Source organism: Choloepus didactylus, chromosome 4 (assembly GCF_015220235.1).
Source record: "Choloepus didactylus isolate mChoDid1 chromosome 4, mChoDid1.pri, whole genome shotgun sequence".
Lineage (NCBI taxonomy): Eukaryota > Metazoa > Chordata > Mammalia > Pilosa > Megalonychidae > Choloepus > Choloepus didactylus.
This window is the reverse complement of record NC_051310.1, coordinates 77,302,191-77,328,541: the sequence shown is the minus strand read 5'-3', so window position 1 is coordinate 77,328,541 and position 26,351 is coordinate 77,302,191. Positions and strand designations below refer to the sequence as shown.

Below are 26,351 nucleotides of genomic sequence, written 5' to 3'. Positions count from 1 at the left end.
ATACACAGACAGACAGATGGGGATTATTTTTTGGGAACCATTTGAGCATAGTATGCAGTTAGGATGTGTAATTCCTAAGAACACAAGATACTTTTAGAATCAACAGTACACTTGGCAACCACTTTGGTTTCATTGATTTTCTCTGTTGGTTTTGTTTTCCACTGCATTGGTTTCTGCTCTAGTCTTTATTTCCTTCTGTTTTCTTTGGGTTTAGTTGCTCTTTTCTAGTTTTTGAAGATGGAAGGTCATTTGAGTTCTTCCTAAACACCTCTTTAGCTGCATCCCATAAATTTTGATATGTTGTGTTTCATTTTCATTCAGTTCAAAATGATTGTTAGTTTTCCTTGTGGTTTATTAAGCCATGAGTGGTTTAGAAGTATGTTATTTTATAGTATTTGTACTTTCCCATTGTTTTTGATTTGTAATTTACTTTGATTCTGATCAGAGAATGCATACCTTATGTGATCTTTTTTAAGTACCATTAAATTTTTTGAGATTTTTTTTAATGGCCTAGTCTGTCCTGGAGAGGGTCCCATATGTTCTTTTAAAGAATATGTATTATACTGTTGGGTGGAGTGTTCTATAGATGCCAGATAAGTCAAGTTGGTTGGTAGTGTTTTCAAGGTCTTTTATATCCTCCTTGCTTATTTTCTGGTTAGCTCTCGCTATTATTAAAATTGGGTATGGAAATCACCAACTATTATTGTTGAATAATTTATTTCTCCCCTCACGCCTGTCTGTTTTGTTTCATGAAATTTGGAGCTCTGTTGTTAAGTGCATATGTGTTTACAATTGTTGTATCTTCCTGATGATCATTATAAAGTGTCCTTTGTCTCTAGGATTATTGTTTGTCTCAAAGTCTTTTGTATAGCCATGCCAACTCTCTTATGGTCACTGCTTATGTAGTATATCTTTTCCATCTTTTTATTTTTAATCTCTTCGTGCTTTAGAATCTAAAATGAGTTTCTTGCAGAAAGCATGTAGTCGGATCCTGTCTTATTATCTAATCTGTCAACCTCTGTCTTTTGACTGGAGTGCTTAATCCACTTACACTGGTGTAGCTATTGACAGAGTTGAATTCATGTCTACCATTTCTCTATTTACGGTATGTCTCAGACTTTTTGTTCTTCTCTTCTTCCTTTACTCTGCCCACTTTTGTGCTAAGTAGACAGTTTCTAGTGTACTATAATTCCTTTTATTTTTTTAAACTTGCTTTCAAGTTTTCTTAGTGGTTGCTCTAGGGATTACACTATGAATCTTCACTTATTACTTATCTGTGGCATTAATTACCTGTACAGTGTTGTGCAGCCATCACCGCCATGCATTAAAAACTCCATCATCCCAGACAGAAGCTCTATACCCATTAAGCAATAACACTCCATTCCCCTTCCCTCCAGACCCTAGTAATTTCTAATCTACTTTCTGTCTTTATGAATATTCTTATTGTAAATATTTCATATAAGTGGAATCATATTTGTCCTTTTGTGTCTTTTCATTTAGCATAATGCTTTCAAGGTTCATACTTGTGGTCACATGTCTCAGGACTTCATTCTTTTTCATGGATAGTATTCCACTGTATGTATATACCATATTTTTTTTAGCTGTTCATCTGTTGATGGATACTTGGGTTGTTTTCACCTTGTATTTTGTCTTCATTTTTGAAGAACAATTTTGCTAGGTATAGAATTCCTGGTTGACATATTTTTCTTTCATCACTTTGAATATGTCATCTCACTGCCTTCTTGATCCCCTTGTTGCTCATGAGAAGTCAGCTGTTAAACAAAGTTCTTTCCTTGTACATAATGAGAGTCTTTTCCCCTTGCTGCTTTTGAGATTTTCTCTTTGTCTTTGTCTTTCAGCTGCCTGACTATGTTGTATCTAGGTATGATTCTCTTTGTGTTTATCCTACTTGGAGTTTGTGTGTAGATTAATGTTTTTCCTCAAATTTGGGTAGTTTTCAGACATTATTTATTTAAATGTTTCTTCTGCCCTGTTCTGTCCCTTCTCCCTTTCTGGTCTTCCATCTCTTTCCCCTCCTTCTAGAACATGTATGTTGGTATGCTTTATGAATCCCAGATTTAGATCTCTCAAGTTTATTATTCTTCAATTGTTTTTCTTTTTATTCTTCAGATTGATCCATCTTCTTGTTCACTGATTGTTTTTCTTCTGCCAACTCAAATCTATTAAGCCCTTCTAGTAAATTTTTCATTTCAGTTATTGTACTCTTCAATCCAGAATTTACATTTAATTCTTTTTTACAATTTCTGTCTCTTTTGATGTATTCTGTGATGAGTCATTGTTGTCATACTTGTCTTTAATTCTTTAGACATGGGTTTCCTTTTAGCCTTTGAGCATATAGATATACAGATATAAATAGCAGTTTTGAAGTCTTTGCTAAATCCAACATCTGGACCCCCTCAGAGACCCCAGGGGTTGTCACTGTTGCTGTATTTATATGTTTGTGTTTGTTTAGTGACGTCACTGAACAAATCCTATAGAATCTGTCTCACCTGCAGGGTGCAGCCACTTTTGTCTCTGCTCACTTGTTTTGTCTTGTAATTATTGTTGTTGTTCTTGTTTTTATTTTAAGACTGGCTTCCTTGCAGTTGCCCCAGGTCAGCAGAGCTTAGTGGTCAGCCACTGATTGGTCAGATGTAGTCAAACACCTTGAGCTACTAAGGCTTCCACCTTTGCCCAGTGGATCTATGTGTAAGTTGGAGATGGTCGTTTACAAGCATGCTCAGGCTATTCATTTTTGTCAGGTCATTTTGGGTCTCCTCTGTGCAGGTGCAAGGCCTCATTCAGCCAGGGATGTGTAGCCACTAGGTCCCTCTCCAGTCCCCCGAGCATGCCCACAGCCTTGTGCAAGCTCCTGGTCTTCCAAACCATTGGGGATATGTAGGAGCTTATCAAAGCCCACTGTAGCTCTCATTTCCTGAATCTTCCTGTTTCTGACTAGTCTTTTCATCTGATGTTTGCCCAGCAAGGAGTGCAACCTCAGGTTAGCTACAAAATTGCCTTTCCCCAAGATGGCTAATGGTTCCACTTCAAATCCCATCAGCCCCATCTGGCAGCAAATCTGGTTTTCACAGCTTGCCTTGCCCTAGCAGAACTATAGAGGCAGGAGGGGAAGGATGGGAGAAGCCCCAGGCAAAAATCCCACAGGCTCCCACTTTTCTTACTTAAAATTCTTTTTCTTGAATAAGCACTTCTAAATGTCTTGCATACCTTTGGTCGACTTCCAACATCCTGAAACAGTTGTTTCTGACAGTTTTGACCAGTTTTAATGTTACCTTTTGGAGAGATTTGCAGGTTTCTGATCCCTCCATTGTAGAAATTCAACCTCATAAAATTTAATATACATACATCTAAGCTAGTATCTATATTCCAGTTTGTCATTTGACCCCGTAATATCCTTTTATAATATCTTTCCTTCCAGTACAGAATCCAGTGCAGTGTCATGCATGGCTTGCTTTTGTCACGTCTTTAGTCTCCTTTAGTTTGGAACAGTTCCTCCCACCAGTGGTGGGTTTTATCAGTGAATCCAGTCACCCTGTGAGTAAAAAGAGTATTAAAACTTATTATTTGATGTGCACTTTGTGCATGGTCCAGTCCAGAAACATTTCTGGAGCATCTGCTGTGCTCCAAGTAATGGGCAATAAAAATGACAAGATTCCTGTCTGTCCTGGGAAGGGGCAGGTTCCAGTGGCCCCACATGGTCAATAGACCCTCAGAGAACACAGCATGTTGAGAGGCACATGAAGGGCTGCCAACCTGGAGTGTGCTTCCCCTGGGCACCACCTTCCTCTCACTTAATTTAAAAAGGTAGGTTCCTGCTGGGTTCAACCCCAAGATCCCAATCCAGTCTCAGGCTCCATTTAAGGCTACAGGAAACAGGTATGGAGAGCCAGGGCAGGTCCAGGACTCCTCAAAATGTCTGTTAGGACCATGGCACCAGAAGCACCAAAGGGCTATCATCACCTCTACTCCAGAACAGGGCAAGATGAACCACAGTTTCATTGTCCCAGATCAAACCCCTGGGGGAGCCCTGTGGGCCACAGAAGCAGACAGCCTTGCCAAAGGGTGTAGAGCCCAGTGGAAGCGCAGAAGGATGTGTGTCCTTAGGGGGCATGAAGAACCTGAACTGGCCCCTCCAGCCCTTGCTATGGGTGACTGTGAGTCCTGGAGCCTTGCTACTCTCAGTTTCCCCAACTGCACACCAGCAGGTTGTGAGGGAGAAATGAGTAGAACTGAACCAAGACTAGGTCACTGAGTCCCCACTGGGTGTGAGTACAGAGGCACCATACCTGAGGTGTGTGGTGGTTTGGAGCTGTCTGTACCCCCAGGAGAACATATTCTTTAATCTAGTCTGTTCCCGTGGATGTGAACCCATGTAAGTAGAACCTTTTTGATGAGACACTTCAGTTAAGGTGTGACCCACCTCATAAAGGATGGGTCTTAATCCTGTTATTGCAGTCCTTTATAGAGAATGAATTCAGACAGAGCCACAGGAAGCAAGAAGCTGAAGTGGAACCCAGAACAGAAGGAAGAGAGCAGCAGACGCTGCCATGTGGTAGAGGAGCCAAGGATCGCCTGCAGCCAGTCTTAAGAACGCATCGCCTTTATGATGACTTCATTTGGACATCTTCCTGGCCTCAAAACTGTAAGCTAATAAATTCCCAATGTTTTAGCCAATATATTTCATGGTTGGAACAGCCTAGGAAACTGAAACAAGGTGGCCCCAGAGCCAATGAGCACCCTTGGGCTCCTCTCTTCCCCACCAATGCAACCATGGGCTTGAGGAGGGGGTGCTGTGACCTGAGTGTGCCCACACTCCCGCCATCTGGAAAGAAGGACCCTGGCGGCACAGGGCTGTCAGGCAGGGGGAGCTGATTCCCTGACTCCTCACAGGGGGACTCGGGCTCACCTGGGGACTGAGAAGTGTTCCACAAGACTACCTGCCACGCAAGGGGCCATGTTCACCCCAGGGGCCAGAGACTTACAGCTGGTGCCCATCCCAAGCCCCATAGGAAGGGAGTGTAGAGCAGTGGCTAGGCCACCTGGGTTCACACCCCATCCTGACCCTCTCCTCATCACGTGGGCAATTACTCCTCCCTGCCTCAGTTTCCCCATCTGTGGAATGGGGGTGGCAATGAAAATGACAGCATCTACTTGGGGGAGTTGTGAGCTGTTATGTGCTTAGACCAGGTCTTGTCCGCAGGAGGTGGTGTTAAGCATCTGCCTTCATCATGTTAAGGCTTTTCATTTGGGGGTGTGGGGGTGCACCTCTTAGCAGGTCACTTCCTCAGAGGCCCAGCCTCAAGCCCCAGTCACAGGCAGACTGAGCCCCTCAAAATTGTTACACCTACCTCCTAGAAGCAATACCAGACACTTCAGTGATTTTCTTGAAAAGAAAGTTTGAGGCTGTGACCTGCAGGGACAAAAGTTGAAAGGAGTGAACCCAAAGCAGGGACCGTTGCAGTGTCTTGAGCAGACAGGGCTCAGTGTGACGGAGGGAAACTGCCAGGAACAGCCACCTGCTCAGCTGCAGAAACAACCTCAGAGTTCTGCCTAGCTCCTTTTTCTCAGGTGCACTTTCCAAATCTTCTCGACTGGAATCTGCAGTGAACAATGAAGCTACATTTTGTCCACGGGCAGGGGAGAACACTGGGGTCTCGGGAACCTGCTCGGTGTCAGTAAATGTGGGTGACTGTCATGGGAGGTTTGGACTCATTCACTTCCATTTGTTAAGTCAAAGAAATTTAAACAGCAGGTAGCAGTCATTGACCATGTTGTGTGGCAGAGAATGCTTTTCTCCCAGGGCTCGGCCTGATTGTGGCCCCAGTGAGTCTGTGGTGACAAGTTCAACCTGATTTCCTGAAGGGGGAAGTGCCCTGCCCTCCCCACCCTGTTTAAATGCTCTGGGAGGCTTCCAAGGACAAACTGAGAGGAGTGGCATGGCCCATGCCCTTTCCAGAAATGTCAACAGACTTGAGTCAAAGCCCTCCCCTTTACACACACGGGCGGGGTTCACTGAGGCAAAGCAAACACCACAGCTCTGGTTCTGCCAACAGGGCGGGTTGAAATGTCAGGTAGCATTTCACTGTGACCCCTACCCCTGGCCAAATTAAAACATAATCCAGGGACAGTGGCAGGTCTTTGACCGCGGCTTGCCCAGCCACAGCATTCCTGACAAGCTGCCAGGAGGGATAGCACTGCCCCTGCCAGGGCAATCTGGCTTCCCTACCCGGCCAAAGGCAAATCCCGGGTGTGATGACACCTGAGCCCCCCTGTTTCTTAGGGCACATCAAATTGTCAAAGGGTCTGGCACATCGGGGCACATGGCACCAAGCCCCCTCTCAGCTCCATCGCAATGTTTGGGGGAAGCTCATATGCCATGTCACCCTCTGTGCAGGTGGCAGATTTAAAACTGGGCTGCTGCTGAGTCCACAGCCCCGAGGGGATGGAGTTTGGGGGCTGTGGCTGGCTGGGTCACCCGGCCATGCAGAAGGTGATGCCATCATTTCCCAGCTCCTCTGTGCCTTCTCCAGCCTTTGCATGAAGAACTTAGAGCCCAAATATTTTTAGCTTTTCAATGTCAGGAATGACTTACTAGTTAGTAAATCTAAAAGGTTGTGTCTAGGCAATTGTCAGACAGTAAATTGGCAGCTAGAGTTCATACCTGCCTTTGGTATTATTTGAACAACTGGAATGGGCAGGAATGTTCCTTTCCTTCTGTTACCCCAACAATTCACTTCCCTGAATTTGTGATTAAGGGTTTAAGGCCCAGGGAGGTGGTTAGGGAATGACCAGGGGTATTACTGTTTCCAGAAGTCCTGAGAAAATTCCCCTAAGAGACACAGTCAACTAACTTGGCCAAGAATTCTGCCTGCTCAGCCAATATTCTGTTGAATGATGACTCTTTTATTTGCAGGGGTGCTCCCACTTTCTGCTTTCTCAGTTTTATTTCATGTTCCAGAGCAGGAGGGCAAGTTAAAAACGAGAAGAGGGCCTGCCCAGTTCCAGCAGCTGCAACTTTGGCCACGATCCTCAGGTGGCAAGGCAGCGGCGTCATCACTGCACCTGCTGGACAAGCCTTTCTGAAAACATCATTTTTGTCCACTTTCTGCAGCTTGAATTTCATGGCAGTTCTACATTTTATGCTTAAATTCTCATCCCCCACCCCCTCCCACTGCAGCAAAATGATCTCATGAGCTTTGTAATTTGGAAGAAAAGAATAAAACTTGTCACCCACGGAACAATCAAGAGCTGCCCTGGAAGTTTGAAATGCATTGGAAAAACAAAAGGTGCCACCAGTTCTGCTGGGATGGATCTGGGGCCCTGTAAGGACAGAAAGATCTTGGGCCCCCAGGGTCTGGTTCTCTCCCCTCCCTCACTGCCCTGCTCCGCACTCTTACCCCTCTCCCTTTTTCGTCTCCCTCCTCCTTTACCTCTTCCTCTCCCTTTTCCACTTTCCTTCTTTCTCCTTCTTCCTCTTCCTTCTCATTCTTCTTTACCTTGTTTCTTCCTTCTGCATTCTCTACATCTTAGTTTCCTGAGGAGATAAATGAGTGTCCATGGGACTTGGGACAAATGAATTTGGTTCCTGTATTAGTTAGGGTTCTCTAGGGAAACAGAACCAGCAAGAGATCCCTAAATACAAGATTTTATAAAAATGTCTCATGCACCTGTGGGGATGCACAAGTCCAAATTCTGTAGGGCAGACAGCAGACTGGCAACTCCAATGAAGATGTTTGATGAACTACTCAGGAAATGCTTCACTGGCTAGCAGAAGAAGTGAAGGTCTTCTATCTGTCTTGCTTAAAAGTCTTCAACTGATTGGATTAACCAAGCTGATTGAATTCGCTCATGTTGAAGACATGCCCTTCATTGATGTAATCAGTCACAGGTGCAGTCAATTGATTTAATAAACCAGCCTTCTGGTTTATTATACAGCAAGAAATGTCCTTGCAGGAGCAGTTAGGCCAGACACCTGGACATCATCATCTGGCCAAGTTGACACACGAACCTAGCCATCACTCCACCCCTTGTCAATTTGGCAGTTATGCACATCACGTTAAACCATACTTTGTCTCTAGGTAGAGCACAATAACAGATATATATTTCACCTAACAATATACTAAGCTGTCCTGCATACAACCTGCGTACAATCTCTCCAGAAAAGGGTGCAAGTCCTTGGGTGACATTGACTCTTAAAACTTGATTTCCTTTAACTTAAATATTGCTAAATGAACAATACAGCATATATCATATGATAAGGAGATAAGATAGATAAGAAAACAAAGATATTTGCGTTACAAATAACAAACGTAATTAAAATACGGAGGAAATATTCATGCCATTATAGTCCTCTCTGTAACTGGTCACGTGGCCGTAGTTCATATTTATCACTACCTTCCTCCACTACCCATTCCATGTTCCCTTTACTCTCAGCAAGCACTTCAGCTGGCTATGGTTCTTTGCCTGATGGGGTGAACCAAACCTTCATTCCTGAATTTTCTTGGCCATTGGTAGTCCTTCCTGCATTGGGTTGTTTTCCATTGACTTGAGTCACAGGGCATAGTAGTACTAAGAGACACCCTAGGGGATCTCCTGTATTCCAGGAAAACTCTTCTTTACCTCCATTTTGTAGTTGCAGTGCTATTTCTCCTTGATGGGATCAATCACCCCAGCCAGTACAGTAATCCCCTTCCCTGCCTGTTGATTCAGAGACATGAGAAACCCAAAGTGGCCAGGTAGCAGTCTTAACTTCCAGTTCAATGGAATTATTATAGTGTCTCCTGGTGGAAGCAGTCCTCCTTTTGAAACTAAGACTTGCAGACCAGCAGAGCTTGAGGTTGCAGGGACAGGAGGCAAAAATTTTCCTAGTGGTTCACTAGGAGGGATAGTGAGTGGTGCCACTCCTGTTTCCACCCCTTGATTCCTGGACCCATGAAACCTGGCTATGGGAGAAACAGCACCATAGAGTGGACACTGATTCAGAAGCCTCCTGGAGAACCCTGCCCCAGCCCCTGCAAGGTATTGCTACCTAGTTGGCACTGTAATTGAGTCTTCAACAGGCCATTCCACCGTTCTATCAACCCAGCTGCCTCTGGATGATGGGGACCATGGTAAGACCAGGGAATTCCATGAACATGCGCCCATTCCCTCACTTCATTTGCTGTGAAGTGGGTTCCTTGGTCAAAAGCAATGCTGTGCGGAATACTATGACAGTGGATAAGGCATTCCACAAGTCCACAGATAGTTTTGGCAGAAGCATAGCATGCAGGGAAGGCAAACCCATATCCAGAGTATGTTTCTATTCCAGTTAAGAACAAATCGTTGCCCCTTCTGTGATGGATGTGGTCCAATGTAATCAACCTGCCACCAGGTAGCAGGCTGATCACCTCAGGGAATGGTGCCATATCAGGGACTGAGTGTGGGTCTCTGCTGCTGGCAGATTGGGCACTCAGCGGTGACTGTGGCCATCTCAGCCTTGGTGAGTGGAAGTTCATGTTGCTGAGCCCATGCATAATCTCCGTCATTACCACCATGACCACTTTGTTCATGAGCCCATTGGGCAGTGACAGGAGTTGCTGGGGAAAGAGGCTGACTGGAATCCACTGAACAGGTCATTTTATCCACTTGATTATTACAATCTTCCTCTGCTGAAGTCACCCTCTGGTGAACATTCACATGGCACATAAATATCTTCATGTTATTTGCCCACTCATAAAGGTCTATCCACATACCTCTTTCACAGACTTCTTTGTCACTAATTTTCCAATCATGTTCCTTCCAAGTCCCTGAGTATCCAGCCAAACCATTAAGAACAGTCCATGAATCAGTATACAAATGCACCTCTGGCCACTTCCCTTTCCAAGAAAATTAACAACCAGGTGCCCTGCTTAAAGTTCCACCCACTGGGAGGATTTTCCCTCACCACTGTCCTTCAGGGACATCCCAGAAGGGGGCTGCAGTGCTGCAGCTGTCCACTTTCAGGTGGTGCCTGCATATCATGCAGAACCATCTGTAAACCATCCCCAAGTTTTCTCTTCCTCAGTCAACGGATTGTAAGGAACTCCCCAAGATGCCATAGCTGTGGGCTGGAAAAGAGAAGGTAAGGTGGAAGGAGTGGGGGCCATGGGCGTTTAGGCCACTTCCTCATGTAACTTACTTGTGCCTTCAGGATGTGCTTGAGCTCTATCTCATATATACCATTTCCATTTTATGATGGAGTGCTGCTGTGCACACCCAGCTTTATGGCTTGATGTATCAGACAACACCCAGCTCATGATAGGTAACTCAGGTTTCATGGTAGCTTGTGAGCTGTGGTTAAGCTTTCTGTCTCTACTAAAGCCCAATAGCAGGCCAAAAGCTATTTCTCAAAAGTTGTTAGTAGTTATCTGCAGAGGATGGTAAGATTTTACTCCAAAATCCTAAGGGCCTGCCTATGATTCTCTAGGAGTCTGCCAGAGGCTCCAACAGCTTCTGTATTTGGCACTGAGACAGCACCACTGATCAGCTGGATCATATGGTCCAAGTGGCAGAGCAGCTTGCACAGCAGCCTGGACCTGTTGTAGAGCCTCATCTTGTTCCAGTCCCCACTCAAAACTAGAAGCTTTTCTGGTCACTCAGTCAATGGGATGGAGTAGCACACCCAAATAAGGAATATGTTGTCTCCAAAATCGAAAGAGGCCAACTAAGCATTGTGCCTCTTTTTTGGTCGGGGGTGGGGGGCAGATGCAACAGCTTAGCCTTCACCTTAGAAGGGATATCTTGACATGCCCCACACAGCTGGACACCTAGAAATTTTACTGAGGTGGAAGGCCCCTGTATTTTTGTTAGATTTATCTCCCATCCTCTGACACTCAAATGCCTTATCAACAAATGTAGAGTAGTTGCTACTTCCTGCTAACTAGGGCCAATCAACATGATATCATCAATATAATGGACCAGTGTGATGTCTTGTGGGAGGGAGAAATGATTAAGATCACTGTGGACAATATTATGACATAGGGCTGGAGAGTTGACATACCCCTGAGGTAGCACAGTGAATGTATACTTCTGGCCTTGCCAGCTGAATGCAAACTGTTTTTGGTGGTCCTTACTAACAGCTATTGAGAAAAAAGCATTTGCCAATCAATAGCTGCATACCAGGTACAGGGGATGTGTTGATTTGCTCAAGCAATGATACCACATCTGGAACAGCAGCTGCAATTAGAGTCACCACATGGTTAAGCTTAAAATAATCCACTGTCATCCTCCAAGACCCATCTGTTTTCTGCACAGGTCAAATAGGAAAGTTGAATGGGGATGTGGTGGGAATCACCACCCCTACATCCTTCAAGTCCTTAAGAGTGGCATTAATCTCTGCAATCCCTCCAGGAATCCAGTATTGCTTGTGGTTTACTATTTTTCTAAGCAGGGGCAGATCTAGCGGCTTCCACTTGGCCTTTCCTACCATAATAGCCCTCACTACATGTGTTAGGGAACCAGTGTGAGGATTCTGCCAATTATGCATTCCAGAACTGGGGAAATAACCACAGAATAGGTCAGGGGATCCACTGGACCCACTGTGAGACAGACCTGAGCTAAAGCTCCATCAATTACCTGACCTCCATAAGCCCCAACTCTGATGGGTGGACCAGAATGATGTTTTGGGTCTCCTGGAATTAATATCACTTCTGAACCAGTGTCTAATAATCCCCAAAATATCTGATCATTTCCTTTTCTCCAATGCACAGTTACCTTGGTAAAAGATGTGACCTCTGGACATTCCAGGGGTGTGTGAGCTTGATAAATCCACTCTAACATTTCAATCTCTAAGTCTTTGAATCCCCTCCTGTATATTACACCAGGGCAGTTCTGGCATTTTGATCTCAGGTGATACTGGCCACTTTTGGTCCATGTTTCCGCCAGCCACCCAAACAGCGCCGTTTCAAACCCATTGAGCTACAACATTGAATGCAGAATCTCTGCTTAGTGGGCCCATATCAATAAATTCAGCCTGAACCAACTTTATATTCCTTCCACCATTATCCCACACCCTTAATATCCATTTCCACATATATTCCCCTGATTTCTGTCTATATAAATTAGAAAACTCATGCAGTTCTTTTGGAGTATAGCGTACTTCCTTATGGATCACACTTTGTACCTCACCCTTCAGGGCCTGTTGGGATTTTAGTTGTAGGTCTTGAAGCAAAGACTAGTGGTGGGGGTGGGTCATGAAAAAAATTAGAAGTATCTCTCAAGCCATTTATCTCAGGACATTCCGTTGTAGTTTCATCTTGTGAAACAGATTTAATCTCTCCAGACAGAGAAGTGAGGGCTGCTTCATCTGGGGAGGTGATTACAGGATTAGCATGAACTGAAGAATTAATCTCTTTGGGTGGAGGTTGGATGGCAGGCTCCTCAGGGCAGACTGGAGGTCAGGAAGCTATTTCCTCAGGGCAAACTGGAGGGAGGGGTCTGTTTCCTCAGGGCAGGCCATTACAGGTATATCTAGGAAAGACTTGGCAGAGTCCTGGGTTCCAATGTCCTCACTGCCATTATTATCAATCCATATGTCCCCATCCCAAGTTTCAGGATCCCATTCTTTTCCAGTCAATGCCCTTAACAGCAGACACCCTGCGAGGCTGAGATTTTAGTTTACATTGTAAATGTACTATTTGCACAATGAGAGTCTGCAGCTGGTTTTCAGAAATCTCAAGTCTGCAGCCACAGGAATAAAGATTTTCTGTCAGGGAACACATAGAAACCTTTGTATTTGTCATACAGCACTTAAGTTTTAAATTTGAAGCCTTTAGCTTGTCCCTTTCTCTTATAACTTTATCCACCATATGTAAGAGCATCCAGTCAACATCATTATACCTCTTAACTCTGCAAAACTTTGTTAAGGTGTCAAAAACACTGTCACCCAGTGCCCTGCTTCATACAAGAGTACGATTAGGAGAATCGAATGGTGATATTTTGCATATCTCTATTGCCAGTGGAGTGTCAAAGCCATCTTGATTATTGGAAATGGAGTCATTAGTGCCTTTGAATCTAATCAGAGTAGAAAACCAATTGTGAAAGCCCATTTTAATATTCTGTTTCTCAAGAACCTCTCCTGGTACCAAGCTGTATTACATTTCTCCAGGGAAACAGAACCAACAAGAGATATCTTTAAATATAAGATTTTATAAAAGTGTCTTGCACAACTGTGGAATTGTGTGAGTTCAAATTCTGTGGGGCAAAGTGCAGGAGTCCAAATTCTGTAGGGCAGAGAGTGAGCTGGCAACTCCAATGAAGGTGTTCGATGAACTTCTCAGGAAACACTTTGCTGGATAGCCGAAGAAGAAGTGAAGGTCCTCTCTCTTTCTCCCTTAAAGATCTTCAACTGATTGGATTAAATACAGCTGATTGAATTCTCTCATTGCAGAAGACACACCCTTGTTGATGTAATCAGTCAAGGTGCAGTCAACTGACTGAAGATTTAATAATCCAGCCTTCTGGTTTATTATCCAGCCACAAATGTCCTTGCAGTAACCGGCAGGCTAGTGCTTGCTTGACCAGACACCTGAACACCATCACCTGGCCAAGTTGACACATGAACCCAACCATCACAGTTCCCCAACCCCAGCTGAGCATGCGCAGGGCCTTTGCTTGTTTTGATGAGAAGTTGAGGTGAGGGAGATATGGTCTGAGTTCCTGCAGTGGAGAAGTAATCCATGTTCCCAGATATCAACTTTCTGCAGTGGCTCAGTCATTCCTCTCTCTTCCACCACCATAATCAACCCAAAAGCCACATCTCCATCCCAGACCCCTCTAACTTGCAGCAGACGAGGCCTCCAGCAGCCAGCAGTACATCTTCACCAATTTCATCAACCTTAACAGGTTCAAAATCAACTCTTGTTGTATTTTTTTTATCCTGGGTTAATGGCCTTAGTCATTCAAGCTGGAAGGCTGGGAGCACCCCCACCAGGCCCACATCTGCAAATCCTGTTGACTTGACCTCAGATGTCTCTTCTATACATGCCAAGGCCCTCTTCATCTGGAAAGTTGGAACAGCATCCTAACTGATATCCTCATCCTTGGTGGCCCCTCCAATCCATATTCCACACTGGAGCCAGACTCTTCTTTCTACAGTGCCACCCCAGCCTACAGCCCTTCACAATTTCCTCATTCTTGTCATCACTTCCTAACGCTCCTAGTCATGGAGGCCTTGGGCTTGTCTGGCCTCAACTCCCTCCCCACCCTACCCTCAACGTTCTGCCTTAAACAGACTCTTTCTCATCCATCCTTTTAGCTCCATTTTGAAAGTGGACACAATCTATTCTTATACTTCTGTTAGATTTTTTTAAAACAAAATTTTATTATGAGAACTTCTGAGCAGACAGAAAAGTTGGAATGGTATAATCTGTACACTGTCTTGGTTCAACAATCACTAATATTTTGCCCTGTGTGATTTACCTTTATACACACAAGCACGCATTTTATAACATCTATTGTCCACCATTTCAGATACAGTTGCCAACATCATGGTGAAGATCATATTTCATATCAGCAGAGAAAAAGTGAGATCTTTAATAAATGATATCAGTACAACTTGCCAGCCTCTTGGGGAAAAAGAAAATTGCATCCCTATGCCAGTCTCTTTACCAAAACAAATTCCAGATGTTATAAAAATTTAAGTCTGAAAAATGAAAGTATAAAAGTTCTAGAGGAGAATTTGGGTGAATATTTTTATAATCTCAGAATAGGGATGCTAGAAATTTGTCTCACAGCAAAACTCAAGCAGGGATGCAAATGCCGATTTGCAAGGATGTTTGCTGCAGCGCTCTTTTATAATAGGGAAAAAAAAACCTAGAAATAATCCAATATCCAATAATGTAGGAATAATGGACAAACTGCCAAAAAACCCAGCATGGCCATGACATGCAGCCATGACGCTGAAAGCCCTTCAGGAACTGACTGCCAAGTGGGGCAAGAGCAACCATACGCTCAGCCCAGCTCTGAAAGGGTGTGGAATCAGATCCTGGGTGTGAGGTCTTACCCCACACCCCAGCCACTTTGGTTGGTTGTGCTTCCACTTCATCACCTCTATGATGGTGTTTTAGTTCCTCGCTGCTAAAGCAAATACCATGCGACCGGTTGACTTGAACAGTGGGAATTTATTGGCTCACAGTTTTGAGGCTAGGAGAAGTCCAAATCAAGGCATCGTCCAGGTGATGCTTTCTTAAAGATTGACCTTCTGGGACTGGCTGCTGGCAATTCTTGGTCCTTGACTCCTCTGTCGCATGGCAGTGTGCACAGCGGCCTCTCCTGCCTCTCCTTTCTGTTCTGGGTTCTGTTGACATTCAGCTTCTGGCTGCTTCCACTGTGGGTTTTATTTTGTCTTTCTGACTTTCACTCTGCTTGTAAAGGACACCAGTGATCTGCATTAAAGCTCAATCTGATTCATTTGACTGAAGCAGCTGACATGTTGAGAGATGGGCCCAGCACCATCAAATAGATCTAACTTACAACGGGTTCACACCCCTAGGAATGGGTTACGCTTAAGAACATGTTTTTCTGGGGTATGTAGCTCCAAGCCACCACCGATGGAAATGGTGACAATATCGATTCAATGGGATCACTGTGAAGTTTAAACAGATTGATCCCTAGAAATCCTTGAATGCCGAGCACTTGGTCAGTCTTCATAAAATGTTATCATTCTAGCAGGTCCCATTTTTTTTTATGGGCATCTCTGTTTCCAATGTGTTTGTACAAGCACAGAAAAAAATTATTGAGGTGTCTGTATACCAACTATTAACAATGGTTATCACAGGGGCTGGGAGGGAGGGCAGGAATTTTGGGAACTGTTGGCTTCATAACTCTGTTGAGTTTATGTTTTTACTAACAAGGGTGGCTGACTTTGGGAATCAGAAGAAATGATGATAATGGAAGAGAAGGGGCTAACCCTGGCTTCCACCCAATGCACTCACTTAGATACTCCATGGTTATGATGCTGTGTAGGGACCCTGTGATAGCTTGTCATCTTCTCTGGCAACATCACATTATAGTGCTTTGGGTGGTATGCCTGGCAGCCTTGCTTATGGGACCCCCCGGCAGGCAAACTGGGGATAGATCTGCTCCACCCTGGGTGGCCATGAGCATTCTGGCTATGCCCCAGGGCCTGCAGCTGCCCCTGAATCTGAGGGCTCAGCCCACATACAGACAGCAGAGAAAACAAAAATTCAAGGAACTTCTGTTAGAAAGGAAAACACCTTTTATGTACAAACAGGAAAATCAGATATTATCCAGTTGTATTCCTTAAAACCTTTGCAGTTCATACACATAATTTTGAGGATAATAGTCAAACTCATCAGTTGTTACCAATCAAAGGTGATCCCGCAAATCAATGTATAAGGTTTAACCGTGCATTTCACTTTTAAAAAACTAGTTTAAAAAAAAAAAGACTATAGTAAAACTGAAGCAAGAATCCAACATGCTCAAGAAACCTGTGCTTGGATTTATCGTGGCCAAATTATTCAGTCTATGGTTAATTCATTTAGAAAACCTTTACAAGTCAAAAATGAGAGTTCTGCAACAACAAAAAACCTTTTAACTATCTCTAAAGCCCCAGAACTCCAGTCTATAAACAGCAGCCATATAATAGTGAAAAGAAATAGAGCCTCAAATATAACTCCTACTGCTAAATTTGTGAACACTCCACCTGTGATGGTTTGGAGCTGTATGTACCCCAGAAAAGATCATGTTCTTAAAACTAATTCATTCCCATGGGTGTAGACCTATTCTAGGTGAGAACTTTGATTATGTTATTTCAATTGAGATGTGCCCCTCCTCATTCAACATGGGTTGTAATCATCTTCCTGGAATCCTTTTTAAGAGGATAAAAGAGAGAAGATACAGAAAAATGCCCCAGAGAAGCTTAGAGAAAAGGACACACAGAAGCTAAGAGAGACAGAAGCTAAAAGAGAAAAATCCACACAGAAGCTGAGAGAGGAAGCCACTGAAGCCAGAAGCTGGAAGCAATGAAACCTGGGAGAGAAGGACCAGCAGACGCTGCCATGTGCCTGCCTTCCCATGTGACAGAGGAGTCCTGGATCACTAGCAGCCTTTCTTCAGGAAGAAGGTATCATCCTGTTGATGCCTTCATTTGGACATTTTTCACAGCCTAAGAATTGCAAACTTGTAAGCTAATAAATCCCCATAGTAAAAAACCTGCCTATTTCTGGTGTATTGCATTTCATCATCCTTAGCAAACTAAAACACCATCTCAGGCCAGACAACTTGTGCTACCTCCTATTAGAAGTCATCACAATGATTCACAGGACAAGGTGAAGCAAGGCATCGTAGAACCTCTGCCAACGTTACAATCCAGAAAGGGCCTCCTGGAAAAGAATCACAATTAAAAACAGTTTTATCTAATGTCAAACCCAGTTCTTCTCAGGACACAAAAAGAAATGAGGCATTATTAAGAAGCATCGCTTCTGAGGTTGTAACCAGGCCTCCTTCATCTTCTAATACCAAAATGGTAGAAAAGTAAAAAACCATCGATCAGCGAAGACATACTGTAGCAAAAGTGACAATCGATGGTAGATTGGCTCAGCCCAAAGAAACCACAGAAGAGAAAACTCACCTGACTGAGTGGAAGGCTGGCAAAGGAAGATTGCAGAAAAGGCCTCTTAGCTCAGTGCTTACCCAGCGTGAGCCTGAAGAACAAACAAAAAGCCAGCTGGGTGCTTCTGGATGACCATGGCAGAAGAAGAACAAAGATCATTTACTGAAAAGTGAAGACATTTGTGTGGGGTCCCCAGTCCCTGTGGAGGGACCCACCAGGTCCCAGCTCCCCAACCAGGAGGTTTTCCCTCAACAAATGGGCCACTTTGAAATGCACAGACCAGCAAGTCAAAACCCTGTCATTCAGATTTTAAATGGCCTCAAGAAAGTCTCCTTGAAGCAAGCATGTAACTCACCAACTATAGTTTCCTGGCTTCCAGGAATCCTAAGACATGAGTCCCACCAAGAAAGATTTTCCCTTGTCAGAATGCAAGCCCCTCATCCCCGTGGCACCTGATAACCTGGCTGGCTGGTGGAAGGAAAGGATTCTTCCTTGCCCCCATCCTTTGTGGTTGCTGTCACATGGAAAGTGGAGGTCTAGGAACTCATAATTTTCAGGAACAACGAGGGTTTTCCCCTTTTCTTTAGGTAATGGGAACTCTTAAAAAGAATAATTTCAGTGTTAAGAGAAAAAAAACTATTTCTTCAGAATTAATTTTTGGGGGGGGGGGGTGGGAGACACACAAGTTTACTGGTTAAAGCTGGCTTTCTTTTAGTCTCACAAGAGAAGCTCATATTTCTGATTCAGTTTTTTCCTCCCCAAAAAGAAAGGTTTTAAGTTTTGGGCTTTGTGATGGTTAGGGTCATGTATCAACTTGACCAGGTGATGGTGTCCAGGTTGATGTTCCAGTTTCTCTGCATTCTTCAAAATGTTGCTCTTGGGGTGTTATGTCCTCTCTTAGCTTCTCTGGAGCAAACTCTGGGCTAGCATTTCCAAAGTGTCAGTAAAAGTCTGCTGTCAATGGCTATCTCCAAAATGTCCATCTCAGCTGCCCTGAGGTCCTTCTGTTTGTGAGCTCTTTTACAGGACTCCAGTGAGTAAATCAAGACCCACCTGAATGGGCAGGGTCCATGTCTCCATGGAAACATCCAATCAAGAGGTCATGCCCTAATTAAAAAGATTAATCAATCTGCCCCAAGACTGCATCAAAGAATATGACTTTTTCTGAGGGATATAATATATACAAACTGGCACATTCCAACCCCTGGACCTCAGAAAAACATGTTCTTTCCAAATGCAAAAATATATTTATTCAATCACAGTATAGGTAAGTACAAAGTCTTAACATTCTCCTCTGGCTGTGGATCTGTGAAACTCAGAACAAGTTATCTGCTGCCAATATACAAAGGAGGGACAGTCGTAGGATAAACATTCCCATTGCCATAGGGAGAAACTGAAAGGAAAACAGGGTTTAAGGGACCAAAGCAGTTCCTAAAACCCACAAGGCAAACTCCATTAGATTTCAAAGTCTGAGACTCATTTATAGAATGACGTTGTATCCTTGGGGCTTGAGAGAGCAGGAGTCCAACCCTTTGCAAGGGTTTATGCGGTGGCCCATTTCTCTCCAAATGCTGGGGTGAGTGCTCCAACATATCCACACATTGGGGAGACCACCTTCTCGGCCCCACCCTCCTCAAATATCGGGGCAGCACCCAAGCTCTCTTCCGTCTCTGGGGCACATGCTCAACCCCTTCAGAACAGTGGGGAGGCGGCCAGGTTCTCCCCAATCCCCGTGGAATGTGCTCTGCCCTCTCTGGGGTCTGGGGTGGCAGCACTCTTCCTGAGCATCGAGGTGGAAGACTTGCCCTCGACCTCCATGGCAAACTCACCCTTTCTACATACGTGGGTCGCTCTTCTCTCCCTGCCCAAGACCTCTTGACTCCAGACCTCAACCTCCATGGTTCTGTCTTTGAAGAAATTTTCCTTCAATTTGTTCCTTCTCTGTCCCCTCCCATCCAGACCAGCAGTGGTTCTGTCTATACAGATCTCACAAAAATTTTGTAACCTTGGCTTGCAGTTCACAGGGGTCAAAACTGTAAGACAATAGGACTTTCCACAAATCCTTTCAGGATAACTCCATCTCCAAATTTGGCTTGTACTGAAATGGCAGTTGGGTTCCATGTTTGGTTAAATCCTCACCTGGGGCTGAAGCTTCTGCGGTCTCACTTTCTGGAAGCCAGAATTTTCCAAACTATCAGTTTCTGGTTTCTTTGTACCCAAGAGTTCATTTCTCAGCTTATCTCTTTCTGCTCACATTTTACTACCAGCTGCAAGGAAAAGCCAGGCTACAACCTCCACACAGTCTGGAGATCTCCTCAGCTAAGTATCCCAGCTCATTGCATTCAAATTCTTCCTTCCATCTGACACCAGTTCTCAATTTTGCCAAATTCTCTGCCACTTTAAAACAAGTATCACCTTTCTTCCAATTTGCAAAGACACATTCATCATTTCTGCTCAAGGCCTTACATGGCTGGCTTAGCTCAGAGATGCTTGGAGTTGTTGACACCTGACACTGGCTTATGCTGACATTTTGGAGAATGTCATTTTGAAACACAACCTGGGAGTAAACAGATGCCAGCCACATGCCTTCCCAGCTGACAGAGGTTTTCTGGATGCCAATGGCCTTTCTCCAGTGAATATACTTAAGTTTATGCCTTGGTTTGGACACATTTATGGCTATAGAACTGTAAATTTGTAATTTACTAAATCCCCTTTATAAAAGCCAATCCATTTATGGTATTTTGTGTAACGGCAGCATTAGCAAACCAGAACAGATTTAATGTGTCGGTTTGTATATACTATACCCCCCAGAAAAAGCCATATTCTTTGATAAAACCTTGGAGGCACATTGCTTAATCTTTTTGATTAGGGTGTGACCTCTTGATCAGATGTTTCCATGGAGACATGGACCCTGCCCATTCAGGTGGGCCTTGATTTAATCACTGGAGTCCTATAAAAGAGCTCACAAACAGAAGGACCTCAGAGCGACTGAGGTGACATTTTGGAGATGGCCTTTGAAAGCAGACTTTTACTGATGCTTTGGAAATGCTAGCCCAGAGTTTGCTCCAGAGAAGCTAAGAGAGGACAAAACACCCCAAGAGCAACATTTTGAAGAATGCAGAGAAACTGGAACATCAACCTGGACACCATCACCTGGCCAAGTTGACACATGAAAATAACCGTCACAGGCTTGTAGCTTCAGATGCCTTTATCTGTCAAATGACTTTCATCCCAACCATTTAGACAATGGTCATGAACCATAAGCAAGAGAAAGAAACTTTTGAGTTGGGAGGAAATCATCACTAAGCCCACATCTGACCCCATAATAGAACGACCCAGGCTTATCACTGATGGGGCAGCCTGCGAGGGAAGTGTTGCATTTAATAAGTTCACATTTTTTAATGACCATTTCTTAGCTTATAATGCAACTAGAATGCAGGGACAGCACTGGCAAATTTTGACAGCCCAAAAAGTGAGAGCAGGAAATGACAACTACCCCAGCCTCACCCCAGCCTGGTGCTAACTGCAGCAATCATGATGTGTAGACATGATAAGCAAACTCGTGTCTGTGAGATGTTCTCTAGTCCAGGAGCAGGGGTGGATGATATGTTTCAGAGAGAAGGTCATGAAAAACATCCTGAGGACAAGGGAATTCAGAGCTTACAGGGATAAGCCTCAGTTGTCTAGAAAATTCCCATGTGTACAGTGTCTTGTTTCCTGAGGAGTCAGATACATGAGGCGCCCCTGTACCCTTTACGTGGGCCTGTTTGAGAGCTTGCTGCAGGCCAGTGTGAGATCCCTTTGGGGACAAGGTAGATACCGAGAGGAGAGGGCTACTTCTCTGGCCTCATGCAGATCCAGAGCTGCCAGGACCCACCCTTGCTATCTGTCTGAGCCCACAGAAGGTGAGAGAGGTGAGCAGAGTTCTGATTGCACAACTTGGAATGCCTGCAGCATTCCTTGGGTGTCCTGATTATGCTGGACAGTCCTTCCCTCTTGTTTGTTGGGTTTCTATCACTGAGCTCCAAGCAAGTGGACACAAAGCCCAAAAGCTGCCCCAAACTCTTGGCTGGGGAATCAATGCTGCTCCCCAGTCTCCATCATGGGGGTTCTGATGTGGAGTTGGTGAGTTGTCTTTTCTCTGTAAGATCATTTTTCCTACTCCCCGAGGGTTCGCCACCCAAGAGGGCTCAGGGTTAAGTAAGGTGAGTCTTCAGTCCTCAGGCAAGTATTTGCAAACCACACTGCATATTTGATTTTAACCTTGAAGTGTTTATCTCATGAGAGCAGTTACCACTCTCCCAGTGCCACAAACACTGACCTGGCAGTGGTCCTGAGCTCTCTGGCCTCCAGCTGTGGACTGCGCTACTCAAGGTCCCTCTTCCCCAACCGCCCAGTGAACAGAGCCCCTGTTTGTCACTCTGTCCACTGTCTCCCACGTCACCTGGCATCTGGTCACCTCCTCCCCCTCTGACAGGCCTCCCCAGTTTCCTTGGGGACTCCCTGAATATCAATGTCCTTCTGGGTGTGCGGTGGTTTGGAGCTGTAAGTACCCTAGAAAAACATGTTCTTAAAGCTAATCCATTCCTGTGGGTGTGAATGTATTATATATAGGACCTGTTGATGAAGCTACCTCAGTTAAGGTGTGACCCATCTCAGTCAGGATGGGTCTTAATCCCAGTACTAGAGTCCTTTATAAGCAATGAAATTCAGACTGAGAGAAAAAGTCACAGAAAGTGAGAAGCTGAAATTCAATGGACCCTGGAAGAGAAGGGTAAGGCCACCATCGTGCCTTGCCATGTGGCAGAGGAGCCCAGGATCACTGGCAGCCAGCCCCAGAATGCCACAGACTTCAGGAAGAAAGCATCGCCTTGGTTTGGACTTTTTTAGCCTCAAAATTGTGAACCATTAAATTGCCATTGTTTAACGGCTCATTTCGGGGTGTTTGCCTGAGCAGCCCAGGAAACTAAAATATCACACCCTTGCCTTTCTTCTCCAGCAAACCTCCCCCTCACGCACTGCCCCAGTCATTCCACTCGCTGGGTTCAGGGGTCCCAGATCTTCTGCAGCAGGGATCACATCTTCTGCTGATGACCCCTGCCTCCTGCTGTGCTGGGCTCTTCCTTCCCTCCTCACACCGTCTGCCCTGCTCTGCACTCTGGGGCCTCAGCTCTGGGGCCTGGGCCACCCTTGTCCTCGGACTTCTGGTGGGAGGGCCCATGGGAGACAGGAGGGCCCAAGAGTGAGGCCAGAGTCTCTATTCTACCACAGCTCCCTCCGGAGGCCACACTCCCAGCAGGCAGCCTTCTCCATAAAGCTACTTTCCCAGGATCCTGTAACCACTTGTTTCTCCAGAGAACCATCCTTCTTGGCTCCTGAGTGTGCTCTTCCTTCCCAACAGGGCCCCTGACCCACACACATTCGGTGGCAGACCTGTCACCAGACCACTGCCTGCTGCAGGGCACAGGCACGGCTTAGTGACACTGAGTGCCCAGTGCTGACCTGTAGGCAGCATGTCCACAGCGGAACTCATTGTTTTCCTTTACAGTCTGTGCTTCCCCCTGTGAAGTCACCACCACCACACCACTGCCAGCTGATGCCCCCTGATCTTTCTATAAGCAGGTTCTTGTTTCCCAAGGCCCTTCCCGCTTTCCCTCAGCACAACTCTCACTTCCTCCAGGAAGCCCTCCCTTACTGCCGCCCACCTCCCAGCCCCGTGGTATTGAGCCAGCCTCTCCCTGAGCTCTCATCACTCCTGCACCTTCTTCTACTGCTTCCCATGCCACTCGCACTTTCATGCCTGAATTCCCACTAGCCCCCAGGGCCCTGAACACTGAAGGATCCCAAATAAGACTCAGGAGAACAAATCAATTTTTCCACCAGCTAAAGCTAAAAATAGTGAACAAAAGCAGTCTTTGTTGATTTTAGAAATAATTATCTTGAATCATTAACTTAGTGCAAAGAGAGAGCCAAAGATTTAAGTGCCTAGTGAATATATTGCCAGCTGACAAGAAAAAGATTTCGTGTATCCAAACTCATCATCGTTGGCCGCGAGAGGAAAGGAAAACAAAACCATCCATGGATGCTAGATAACCACCTCTGAAATGCCGTTTTCCACCTGGAGTCACTGTCCATTTATTCTTCTATCTCCTTGTGGGCTGGGTGAGGAGGAGGAGGTGCCAGACCTCTGAGAACAAGACTGTCCATTAGCAGCTTCAGGGCACATCTCCCGGATACACTGGAGGAAGCTGCAGTTAGTTTCCATAAATCTCTTGGCATTCTGCTTAACGGCCCTCAGCTGTCCCTTCTTCCCTGAGACGGGAGACTGTTTGTGGACCAGAGGATTTCCTGTGGGAGCCTTCAGGTCTGGCCAGCGCGCAGTGAAGACAGTGGGCATGTGGTAATTACAAAGTCTTTCTCCTCCAAACCTCCAAAAATCCTGAAACCACACCCACCCCACCCTCCAGCCCTAATGCACAGCTTCCATCTACACATGCATATCCACACGGAGCAATTTCGTGCTTTATTCCTGGTAATCACACCAAAGCTGTTTGGACATCTGCATTGCTACTTTTGCACATCTAGGGGACTGGGGAAGACAATTTAGTTATTTTCGGTAATCCACGAGGATGTGACATCACTATGACCAAAAGGCTTTCCGGGAGGTGAAGGAAGGTGGGGGTGATGGCTCTGTGAACTGCAAAAAGCACAGCAGTAGCAATAGAAGACCCATGCAGGGAGGGACTCAGCACTGTGTGTGTCCTCAGTGGTAGGAGAAATAAACCGGGGACAAAGGCTGCCAAAGCACACAGCTGCTCCCTTGTGCCTAGTTGGCCCCCAGCAGGAATATCCATGGGCACCTCCTGCTGTCCCGAGAGGAACCAGCTTCTCCTCCTTCTCCTGGAGCCTCGCTTCTCCTTGGGCAGCTCCAGACACAGTCTGGCCACCGCCCATCCTCACCCTCCGTCCAGGCCCTCTCAGGTGCCTGCAGCTCAGCTGCCCATGGATCTCCCTTCACTCTCGCTCCGCTTTCTCTGCCACCATCCCTGCCTCTGGGATTTCACCAGCTCCTCCAGAAAGCCCTGGCATCTCTCACTCCCTGCACACTCTAGAACTCCGGGCCTGTCGTTCCTGGGCCCGAATGTCACAACCTGTCCTGCAGAGGCTCAAGGTGCCGGAGTTCTCCAGAAGCCTGAGCTGAGCTGAGTGTTGGATGGAAAGAAATGGACTGTTTGTTGCCTGGTATGCTTAAGAGCCCAAGTCTAGGGGGTGTGTGGTAGGTTGAATTATGCTCTTGGTCTTCGTCTGTGTTCTGGGGGTGTGAGCCCATTGTCAGTGGGATATGTTGAAGATGCCACTTTAATTAGGGTGTTGCCCAAATGAATGAGGATGTGCCTTAATCTGATTTTACAGGTCCTTTATAAGCAGAAGAAATTCAGACGGAGAGAGTGAAAGCCACGGGGAGGAGCTGGAAGACAGTGGGAACCCGGAAGAGAATGGAGAGGACCTCACTATGGGACTGGAAAGCCAAGGAACCCTGAAGATTGCCAGCCACCAGAGCACAACCCTGGGAAGAAGCCAGCCTTCCAGCCTTCAAAACCACGGGGCAATGAATTCCCATTGCTTAAGACAACCCACTGTGTGGTATTTGTCTTAGCAGCGTGGGGAACTAAGACAAGGGGAGAGAGTGTGTAGAGTAGAACTGCACATGAGGGCCATTTGACAAAAGTTCTCAAATTCACAAATCACCCCCAGTGACCCAGCAGCACCCCCGCTGAGGTCTGATCAATACGAGTGCGGACGCCTCACGGCGGGGTCCCCGTAACAGCCAGGAGTGGCCACCGGGCCATCCAGCCTGTCTGTGTGACATCATCAGAAACCTCCCCAGAAACCCTGTGTCTGTGTTTGACGAGACACTCAGACCTGGCTGGGGGATTCACTGGACACCCTAGGGGAGGGCACGTTTCTGGCTGGCAGAGCAGACAGAGCCCGGGGAGGAGCTTAGGAAAGGACAACAGAGGACTCAAGGGGCAGGTCTGGGGGGCAGATCCGACAGGACCTGGTGTCAAGGGAGCTGAGGCGAGGGAATGCCCAGGGTCACCCTCATTCATTTGGGGTGTGCTGAGCTGGCCAGGGGCTCCGGGGAAAGGCATGTAGGTGCCTGTGTGAGCAGTCAGCTGGACCCGAGGACAGGGTGCGTATGGCTGACAGAAGGGGAGGGAGGACGGTAGAAAAGGAGAGGTTCAGAGATGGCAGGAGAGCCAGACGGGGAGAGCTGTCCCGGAGCTAAGGCGAGGTGGGTTTGAGGAGGCAGGAGAGATGGACTCGAGGGCAGCCAGATCAGCAGAGGACCAGAACTGTCCAGTGGCCTGGTAGGGGAGGGGGGAGGCCAGGGGCGTCTATGAAGAAGGGGGGTCTTCACCGAACAGATGGCAGTGGTAGGCACAGCTGGATGTGGCTAGGTCTGGGGGGGGGGTTGCAGTAGAAGGGGCCAAGGAGGAGGGGGATGGGAGGAGGAGGAGCTGGGAGTGGGGCACAGAGTGGAGCCCCCTGAGGATACAGATGGAGCAGGACAGAGGCCCCAGACCAGGCAGGAGGGGTCAGCAGGGCCTCAGCAGGGGAGCGGGATGGGGGAGGGCAGCTCCTTCCAGAAGGTGCTAGACTCCCGTGGGACAGGGAGCCTGCACAGTGGGGGGTCTCCTTCCCCTCCCTCCTTCATTCCCCCCACCCCTGTTTCCCT

General features: G+C 46.1%; 1 pseudogene; it reads left to right on the top strand.

Moving 5' to 3' along the window:
• The first annotated feature begins 4,003 nt into the window (after positions 1-4,003).
• Positions 4,004-17,784, top strand: LOC119532707 (annotated as a pseudogene).
• The last annotated feature ends 8,567 nt before the right edge of the window (positions 17,785-26,351 follow it).